Below are 11,500 nucleotides of genomic sequence, written 5' to 3'. Positions count from 1 at the left end.
AGAGAGGGGTCATATTTTCCTCTGCCATTTGCTTGGGCTTAAACAGCTGCTCCATCAGAAGGCTCTCCAGAAAGACTACAGAGGGCAAGTGTTTTCATTCCTCCATGCCCACACTCCCAGACAGCCCGTACTGGCAGTTCCAAGCTTCATTAGCTTTCATACTAAACAATAATGGCACATCCTTCAGAGCAGGTTCACTGGAGCTATCACAGACATTACGTACAAGTTTTGCACCATTAAATAACCACTACTATTTGCCAGGAACCATGGCCAACAAGTAACGATCTCATGAGCCTGAATGAGACCCTTGTATATCAGCATGTACATGGCCTGTGCTATGAAGTCACGCCAATGAAATGCACTACAGGAAACCCAGCAGTAGACAGACTAAATGCCTGAGATTTCATATGAGTGAAACTTCAAGTCTGTTCCTACTTGTACAGCTCATTTCAATTCCTTTCTCACTCTTTTTTTCCCCTAAAATTCAAAACAAAGCCCTGATAAGTACAATGGAAAACCAGCAGAACACAGCGTACATTGCGCCTCCCCTCCACCCCCCAAAATGAAACAAAAGTTTAACCATAACCTTCATTAACGAGCTAAGGATATGACAAATTACATACATGCATAAACAAAAAATCATAAATATGACCACAGTTGTCTTCTATGCTGTGGAAGCCAAAGAAGCTATAAAAGTAAATATTTCTTATTAAACTTGGATGTTTGTTGGACAATTTAACAAAAGAACAGTTTAAATTCCTCACACAGCACCTCATTCATAGGACACAGCCGCTCCCTGTGCACTAAACAAATGAACTGTAGATGCAGCTGTATCAGAGCAGCTGTATGTGATAAAGACAGATGGCCAGAGAAAACTCCATCTTAAGGTATATTTTAGGGAGGGAAATAATGAGAAAATGAAATATGGAAGACCCCTCACAAGTGAAAAGTCCAGTTCTTTTTCTGTTCAACATTTGGTTTGCTAGATCAATTAACTCTCAAGGCTGCTGTCTAATTTTCATAAATCAAAGAACAGCAAATTAAGGATTTTTTCTTTTTTCATTTCACAGCCAAAACAAACTCACATGCCTTCATATAAATTTGTCCTGCATTTCTTCTTAAGGGGAACATTGTTTGCAAAGTAACTAGCACAAACAAAAGGTGGACTATCGTGTTGAAGCAACAACCAATTAAACTAAATTTATTCATTCAATTCATTCATAATGTTTGCTAGGTTACCTTACTTTTATGTGCTGACATATGATTGTTTCGTATATGAAAGATCAGTGAAAAATTTAGGAAGTTTTCTAACGTGCTCTTGTGCATTAGTCTGTACTTCTATTCCTCACTGAATGCAAAAGTAGACCACCTGAGGATTAGTTAATCTATATAGTGTAATGCTTTCCACTGGCTATCCCACAAAAACTGATATTAACTAAGGTTAGGGACAGGTTGCTAAATATTTACCTGATTTATCACTTTACATCTACTTCGCCAATGACACACAGTTCCTGTTGAGAGGTAAAATTAGTTAGCATGATCTCCTGAACTTCAACCAGAAAAGTCTGATGTGACTTCTTGATTTTGAACTAGAATGAAACTTTGCCATTTGTTGTTCACACAGGGACACACAAAATATTTATTTGTAACTTAACTAGCTCTTGCAGAGTTATGATCGGTATACTTTACAACTAAGTTATCTGTTTTTATGTCACCTGTCAAAATTCATTTTTTCTTCACAAATTACACAAAATACAATAAACTGTTTTATAGTTCAAGCTATAAAACAGTTCTTCCCGAAGGTACAAATCGACTTGCCATGATACTTCATGTAATCTACTTGGGGTTTGTCTCTTTAGTTTGACTGTCATACTGTTTATAATGGATTACTATCTGCAGAAGTCTTGGGATATGTTTGGGTCATAAAGAGGGCTAGACTTTGAGGAGCACTGGTGCACTGAATACTTCTGGCAAATTGGAAAAGCTAGCTTACACCGATGTAACTGACTGCCCTGCAACTATTAGTTCCACGCACATAGGAAATGTTAGCTAGCTAATAGCTGACAACAAGCTAACAGACATAGAAAGCATAAAAACACAAAACATATTCATTTACATGCAATTTATTTAATTATGATTAAATATAATTGTATTGAAATGGAATTTATTCTAAAGTGAATTGTATGTCTTAATAAAGTGTACTTTCAATGCATGACAAGACTTCTGGATATTCAGCTGATACCTTGAATGTAATTTTAGTTTGCAGCTGGATTTGCAATGCGTTCAGTGCACTATCAAGCCATTTGAACTCTCTTAAAGACATGCCCACAGCAAAACCCTCCATACTTGCACATGCATACCACCTAGTTTACATACAGAGCAAAGAGGCAGGGGGTAGCGATAAGTAGGAGATAGAGATGGAAAGCATTTGGGCTTAGGGCCTTGTCATCACAATAGCAATATAATGAAGTCACCCAGAAAGATTTGGTAACCAAATGCATTGCTAAATTCAACGGTTAATATACTGCACTTCATTAAGAGTTGTGATCTTCTTAATAATTTTTCCACCATGTTTTCCCTACTGTTAATTGAAAATCACAAATATTTGGAATGCTTTCTGGAAAATTTCAACTCATACAGATTTTGTAGGAGTTGCTGTGAATTCTCATTGGTGATAACAGTAGAGGAACTTTTGGGTCCCAAAGGAATTTCCCCATGGTAAAGTGCTTAGGGTAGGTGTATGAGGATATATTTTAAGTGAAATGAACCAGGGATACATTGTATGTTAAAACATCTCATAAAATGGCTGAACTCCCAACTAATCCACTATATAGACTTGGAGGGTGAGCACCGGCTGTGTTTAAACCAAGGCAGTTCTGTTAGCTCTGCAGTTACACAGAACATCAGGTGAAATTGTTTAACTACATGGATGTTTACTATCCCACCCTAAATCATAACAATTACTTAATCAGTTATGAATGAAATTAATTGAAAACATACATAGTCTAGCACTCTCACTAGTTTTAGTTCTCTCACAATTTCAATAGCTTGCATTCAACACAAAAATGATATGAAAGGTAAAATGTTCTGTTGCATACTGTGATTACAAAATCAATTACTGTGAAAAAAAAAGTCCTGTGGGAAAATGACTGAAGAAAATTTGCTTTCCACAGACATCACATTGGATATGGGGCAAAGGGATTTCTGCTCAACTGCTTAGTAAGCCACTGCAGACGCTGCCTGTGGAACAAACGCCCTATGGGAAATGTTGCAGCTAGTACTAAACATTTATCACCTCATATCACATTATTAAATACTCTGAATGTTTCATATTGTAGATTGTGGGGAATATGAAAGGAAGAAACTGTACAATATGTGTAGCTGAACAAGCTTGCCAATTTCAACACCAAGCCAGTTTCTCCTCCTTTTTGTTGTATCCAATTAAATGAAGGGTGTGTAAAACACAAATGAAAACAAGATTTTAATCTGTGTGAAAACATTCCTCCAAGAGTACAACATCTAAAGTGTTAGCTTTTGGAACACTCTGTAAATTAAACAAGGGGATTGTTCATGATGAAACAAACCTTATGATGCTATATATTATATTATAATGAAATATTACAATTGATAGATATAATTACGAGATAGAACTATAATTAGATATTAGAGTTAAATGCTGATTTGTGCCTGTTTATTAAAAATATATTCTCCGCCTTTTTTTCCATGGGTGTGAGTTGGAGTGTGATTGATGAATCTGGCCTCAGATGTAAGCATTTAGATTCAGTTCTAATCTAGATGTAATGATCATGCTAGATGATGCATACCCTCCGTGGTTCCTTTTGAACATGGAGCAAATCAGACCTCATTTCTCCAGAGACATGCAAAGACCAAAGAACAATGTTGTAATCAAAACCAGGGCTGGTGTTAGGAGCTTTATGTATTTATGTATTTCACTGTGTTAAGCTATTGAACCAGATAGCCTGAAGTAAGACTTGTACCTCCTCTTGAAAGATGATGATGATGTTGTTTACTTTATTCAAACTATTGTTAGAGCCTGATTTGACCAAATTCCATTACTCCATGTCTTGGAAATGTGCAGTATTTGAAAATCAAATTCTTATGATGAATACTCACAGTGTTATTTGAGCTGCTTGTGCTTTGTATGATACACCACTGGGTTGCCAAGGACACCTCTCCAGAAAGGAAACATTTCTAAAGAATCCAAACTCCAACGTTACTTAGTATGTCCCAGAATCCATAATAAGCTAACTGAGCCTTATTCTGTCTGTCAGAACAGTCACAATGGCACAGGCTTCATTTTTGAATTTATATAAACATGTAGTCACTACCCCACCAGCATCCAGTAATTTGGGAGGAAAACGCTCAGGCAAAGCATGGAAAGCTCATTTAATGGCTCATTTACGTGTCAAAACTCCAGACCCACATATGAAACTAAAAGTGTAACTTACAGTGTGAAAAAATCCCCATGAATTAAGAGCAGATATTCTCTTGTCCTGAAGAATACATATGTATCTTCAAGCAGAGTACGAATTATACAATGACAGGGGCGGGGCAGGGGGGGGAACTTTTTCTCCAGGGTTATATAGGATAGGATATATAAATGTCCCCACCCCCCCACCCCCCCAAACTGTTGTTTTTACCTCTTTTGGGGGGTGGGGGTCCACGTCTTAATTAGGGGGGTCCAACCCCCCCAATCCCCCCCATAATTTGGACCCTGTTTACAAGTATGTATGTAAAGTCTGTGCACTTGTCATTTTCAATCTAATTTTAGGTAGAGTCTGTGTAATGCAGATGATTAGAAAACTGTTTGATGCTGTGGTTGCAGTGTAACCTCAATATCTTTATAAGGGATAGCACAAAAATGCTTCTTGGAAGTGATTCCAACCACACAGACTTTAAACCGAATAAGAGAGGTCGACATTTGTCATTGATTCATCTTTTTAAGGAGTAAGTTATGGAGCTGGCCTGAGGGCAAGCAAAATGTAACAGGAAGACTGTTGTTCCTATGGTAGAAGAAGGATGTTTTGAGGCATGTGCTCAACATATTCGCTTCAGTAAACACAGTTGATTTAGAAGCGTTGTTAAGTTGGATTCCGACACATGATGTATTGCGCATAACATGCCTTGTGCATAACCTGTCTGGGGATGTTTTGGTACACTCCCACAATAAAATCAGATAAATGACAATACACCATGTTAAATCAAAGTGCATTTCCTGTCTATAAAACTAGTTTTCCATTCCAGTAGTCAACTCGGTGTTGCCATTTCTCAAGCTGTTTTTCTGAGACTTCGCTTTTTTTCTATTTTTAGGAGAACAGCGATCGTCAACGATCAGATTTGTCCAGGGGAGAGGAAACGGGCAAGGAGACACCTAAGACAGAACATGTAAAAAGGGTAATTTATCTAGCAATAATACAAACCCAAAACTAACAAAGTAAAGAGGCTCAGTGGGCCTTTAACAGAAAAACACCAAATATTCAAAAGAGCTAACACTAGCTTAGAAGCTCTTTCATCATCCAGTCCACAGTCCTTTCTTTCCAAGCCCTTAGAGGCCTCCATTTAAACTTGGCCTGATGAGTTGGCCAATCAGGAGTGGTTCATCAGCTCTCAGAGAAATAGACCACTTAATATTCTGGGTCTTTTACACTTTCAGATCTCCTCTGTGCATCTCTGTCTGATGAAATATTGGTTTACTACTGTTTGACCGAATGCAAAGCAAACAGTTCAACCCAGCATTCTGACCAAAAAAACTCACCTGGTTTTCAAGTAATGGTGATTTAATTTATTTAGATTCCATCAGCCTTAAACAAGGCCAAGGTATATTACATAGACTTTAAAAAACTCTGGGGTTCTTATTGCTCAGGAAACAGAAACTCCTGGGGGTATCGTCTTGCTGAGAGAAATCTCAGGATACTTGTTTTCACACGGGTGAAAAAGTACCATGGAACAACCATTATAGTCAAGATGCAGTAAATTGGCCCATGTTAACATCAGAGAGAATGCAGGTGCTGAGAAAACCACAACACCAAGCATGGCCAGCATCTCCATGGCAATCAAATGTCCTTCTCTGAGCTATGTAAGAGTCTCAGGAGCCAAGTGAGACTGAACTTTGGGATTGAAGCAATTATGTCAGATAACTCCGGAACGTAAGCCCACAAGACTTCTCTAAGTGTTGAGAATGTTTAGATTACAGCAATTTTTTTGGAAGCCATCTGGACAGAGCCACTCGTTTGAAAAACGTACTCACCCCTCGGAGTGAAGCTCTATTCATATGGACCTGGCATGCAGATGCACAGAGAGAGAGAGAGAGAGAGAGAGAAAAAAAAAATTCCATTTAAATGATTATTCGAGCTTGGAATGATCTGGGGCTCCTGCCGTGAGACTCAAATATAAAACATTTCTGTGGGATAGCTGAAAAAAAAAAAAAAAGAAAAAAAGATGTCCATTATTATCTCAGCGGGTTTAAAAAAAGTTCTCTGGAGAACTCCAGCAGGAGAACAAGTATCTGTACTGTCCATTAAAAATACAACACCTGCTCAGACAACACCATCCCCATTAGCTTTTCTTCACACCAAATTTAACATGACACATTGCTCTAAGTCTCTTTATGATTTATGCCAATAGAAAAAAAAATGTATCGCACAGAGTTTTGTGGTGTATTGTCTTTTTTTGTTTGTCCTCTTATATTTTGACTGGTAATCCTGAAGTTACACGGAGCAATTGCGTCCGGGAGGGACGCTGGCACAAAACAAACTCTGCAGAGACGAGCAAACATAATCTAATATACCTTTATGATAAAACTGGTATTTTTGCTGGTTCAATCAATGGTCTGAGGAGATTTAAGCATCTGAAAAAAACTAAAATGGAAAGTACATAGTACATTTTGTAACGATCTGCATGAGTCTTCAGACCATGATTAGATTAGTCTCACTCAGCCGTGGCCTTTGGAGGTCCATAATACTCCACATTTTAGGAGGCACCCTGCTCTTACATCCCTGCAACAACTCTCCAGCTCATTATCAAGCCCTTGATTAGCTGAAACAGTTGTTTTACAGCAGGGAATGACTCACAGTGAACAGAGATGTGGTTCTGCAGGAGCAAGTTTGAGAAACATTGTATTAGATTATTCATGCTTCTCAGTTTTTAATTTTTTGGATATGCATTGAACAATAACATCCTAAAACAACAGAGTGGAGAAGAAAAATAGATCTAGTGGACACAGATTATCCATCTGCAGCCCAATGCATGACCAGAAATGATTAATCCAGCAGGTTTTGACCAGTATGTGACCGAGATGAAACAGAATTTGTGGGAACCTGGGGCTGACATAGAGCAGGCAGAGTCACAAGGAACCAAGGGGGTCATCAGTTGTGTCTGTGGAATTTTGACTGAAGTCGGGCTCTTATGTTAATTAAGACCTTGGGGAGTCCTAATTAAAATGCTGTTTTTCTATCTCTCAAAGGAAAGGAAACTAAGAAAAGGGGAATATGAGAATGCTCTACAGGCAATACCGGCCTTTTATCTGATGCGATCTCGGTTTAAGCAAACATCCAACCTGCGTGTGACTTTTAGCAACTGACCACAGAATTTTGTTCACTTTGGAAAGGAAGAGAACAACTGGGGTTCTGATGGAGCTAGGCACTGGCTCACATTCATCAATGTTTCTCAAAAAGAGACAAAACACAGAGGGAACAAACAATAGGACACAAGACAGGCAAGGTAAATGGGACATCGTTAGCAAGAGGGAGTTGAGAAATGTTTCCGGTTCTCATTGAAACTTTGGTGCACTTGACATTAATGTACTTCCTCTAAGCACATTTGTTTTTTGTCAAGTTTTTCATGAACTGCTTTTCTATTGTGGTGGCCTCTGGTCCATATTACTTCAAATTAATCACCGCCCCCTTTCAGTTGCCGTGAAAGGACAGTCGGACAGGTCTGTGCAGTGAATGCTAACTGTGTTTATGACTCCGCTAATGAGCCACATCACTATGTTGAGTTATTTGTTAATGCTAGTGTATTTAACATGACACAAAGGTCAGCAGATTGTTCCCATGGATTTTACATTTTATGAGTTTCAGCTGTGAAAGTTAAAACCTTTTTCTGATATGTTGAATTCCATACTGGATATCAGTCATAATGCCCTGAAAAGATCTCATGAGTGCCTGAAGACAGGCCAAACAACAACAACAACAACAACAACAACAACAACAACAACATCAGCAGCAACAACAACAAAACCTCAACTGTTTGCCTTTTTCAGGATGTAAATCATAACGAGACCACTGCATAAATCAAAATTTTCTCCTGTCACAGTGTATTGAGAACAACAGCTGCCATCATTTATTCTCTCAGTGAAAGCTGCCTGTGTTATTATTATTAATGATCATTGACAGGATTTAATGTTGCTCCATATTAAATTTTAGCCTATCTTGTTCATCTGTCCTGGGTCGCTTGTCTTGACTCCCTGCTTTTGTTGACTCTTTCACTAAAAAAGCCTCTCATTTGACTTCAATAACAGCAACAAAGCTAAAATGGTCTCAGAGCTTTTGAGGGAACAGCAAAAAAACCCTCAAAAAACAACAACAAAAAAAAACCATTCTTCATCTCTGCAGCGATTACTTGTGCATATCATGAAAACTATGTAATGATGTTGAAGCAGTTAACTAACAATTAGAAGCAGTCCTTTTCTTGTGTTATGGAGCTCAGGAACAGAATGCAAGAATGCAACAATAGCTCTAGCCTTAAGAGAACACACCAACCTTAGAGGCATGATTTGTGTCTAGTGGGGGAAAAAAGAAAATCAAAACGTGCCAAGAATCTGTTGTACTTCTCCCTACAAGTCTGTCTAGAATGCAGCATGAAATGTAGCTAATATTTCTCAGGGCAAAGATTGGTCTTCAGAATGTTATATATAAGAATATGAGAAGTGATAACAGTGAAGCAGTGTTTTTTGTCTTAAAGGACATGCTGAGCTCACTGACCATTCAGCTCTATGACAAAAAAGTCTTGGTTGGTGTAGCTGAATTACTGTGAATACTAAGGTGGTTCCACAATTTTCTATTCTTTGCTCTCCGAACAGTTTGTCTTTCTTTTTCCCCCTTTCTGATAGCAGTGTTTTGCTGCAAAGCTATACATTATAATTTCCAGAGAAAAAAATATTTGGCCTTCTGTAGCCGGGCCTCTGACAACAGTAATCAAAATCCATCTTTCCACATAGAGAGCTAATCAAGACTCTTATGAACTAGTTGCTGTTCCCATCAACTTGTGAACTCTTTAAATTTCCACATCAGACTCTCTGCTATATGATGCTTGGTGTCTGCCTCTGTGTCTGTAGAGTTTGATTAATGGCTATGATTCAACAAAAATAATTTGTCATTATTTGGTACTTGTCTCTCTCATTATTAACTATGTCAATGTTGTGTTTTGATCTGGCATTTTGAAATGGCTTTTTTTTTTGACCTGTTGCTCAGGTTAGCATTTGCCATGAAAAAGGCTCTAGGGACAGACTCCTTGTGTGACGAAAGGTTATGTTACACTACAATGTTATTCTACCATAAAACATTAAACTCTATTACGATGGACAGTGTTATTGGAGTAATAGGTTTTACAGTGCCACAGAATTGGCGACTTATGTTGGACTGTGTACAATGACGGTCTCTGGTGACTTTGCTTAAACTAGAAATGGGAATTCTTCTCATAACCAGTCAGTTCTATTCTTATTTAGAACACTGAAGCACTTCATACTCCAAAGCTAATGTTTGAAAGCCTGCATTTCATTGGGCATGCCAACTAAAACAAAGCCTTGATTAGGTGTATGGTTATTGGGTCATTGTCATACCAGTGCTGATAGAAAAAGTTAGATTCTGGGATGGACACTTCACACAATACTGGCATTGGTTCCTTCAGCTAGACTGGCAACTCCACCTTGGAAGTGGCACTAAGTGCCTTGTCAAACCTTTGACCCTGACTTGACATGTTTCTCTACAGAGGCCACAAAATCATTTATTTAGGACAGAGAAGAATCGACCTTAACAAGACAGCAATGTATAATAACAGAAAAATCATGTCCTCTAAAGATGATTATTTTTCTCACGACAACATTGAAATTCCCAGGGATTGTTATATTACAGCATTCAGCTTTAAGATTCCAAGTATCCAAAAAATTTATATGTCAACTCTAGATTTTGGCTTTGTATGGTTATACTATTTGTAATATTAATATCTTATTGTCCTTTTTCTGGATGTCTCATTCTTTCCCTCTCTTTCACCCTTACATTTTTATAATAACCCTTGAACAAGTGCAAAACCAGTGTGGTTCTAAATACATCCCAAGTTGGTCAAAAGGCTCTCCTCCAACCCTCTCCACTGGTAATGATAAGTGCAGAGAAAGGAAACTCTACTCCTTCCAAATAAACTTGTTTCCATTAGCTGGGAATGAGAGTTGCACTGAAAGCTTCCTTGACATGCGTTCTGTGGTGCCAGCTCCAGGGGGAAGAGTGCTGTGACGACTGCACGTTAGGATGTGAATTCAGGCCAAGAGGCCCATTTCCTAGTGATTGATCAAGTCCTTAATTGGTTCCCAAGGTGGATATAGCCATTCCTCTCAATTGTTCTGCGAGGCAGCTTGTTGGCAAGTGTCTCCAGTAAAAGTAGACACACCCTGAGTTGGCGTGGGTAAAAGTGTGAGAACAAGTCAGCTTATCTATAGTGTAGGAACTGATCTTTCGGTATTTCCACACCAAGTAGTAAAGAAAGTCAGCCATTCATACAGTATTACACTGAGGTAGCAGACTTTGAGTAAACAGTCCTCGTGATAACTTTATGAACTGTGTTGCCCTTAGAAAGCTCCATGAACTGACACTCCCACCTCATTAGGGGTTTGTCACAATGTCCAGGAAGCGTGAATCAAGTAAAGCTTAGTGATTGTCTGAGAAATGGGTCAATTGTGAAGGCACTGAACAGTGGAGTAGCTGTAGGGTCAAATCAAAGGCATTCCATGGATGCTGGTAATGTCTAATTATTGACCTTTTTTTCTTAAAAAGATGTGCATTATAAGGATGCATATACATAAATGGGCATAGAAATAAATGTGCAGAACTTTGTGCAAGAAAGCACACATTTTAAAGACCATAATACATATTTTCACTCTATAGTTAGAGTAAGAAGAAGAGCTTTGTCATATTACTGATTAGTTTCCAGATATTTCCGGTAAGCAACTTTCTGTGCAGACTGTTTGCTTTTACTACCACACATTTGAAGCGTGTCTTAATCAGCTGCAGACATGCTGAGATTAGTTAAGGAAGTTTCACCAGTCTGGATTACGCATAGTGAAATGTAATGCCTGGAAGAGATAGTTGCCAAAAACCTGTTCGCTCTTCTCTCTTGACAAACATGCCTTTTAGGCTTGAGAAGCCTTGAGAAATCTGCAGATAAGTCTTGTTGCATTCCTCCAGTGTTCCCGATATTATTATTGTTATTC

The sequence above is a fragment of the Chanos chanos genome, chromosome 6 (assembly GCF_902362185.1).
Source record: "Chanos chanos chromosome 6, fChaCha1.1, whole genome shotgun sequence".
Lineage (NCBI taxonomy): Eukaryota > Metazoa > Chordata > Actinopteri > Gonorynchiformes > Chanidae > Chanos > Chanos chanos.
Note: the sequence above shows the minus strand (reverse complement) of the source record.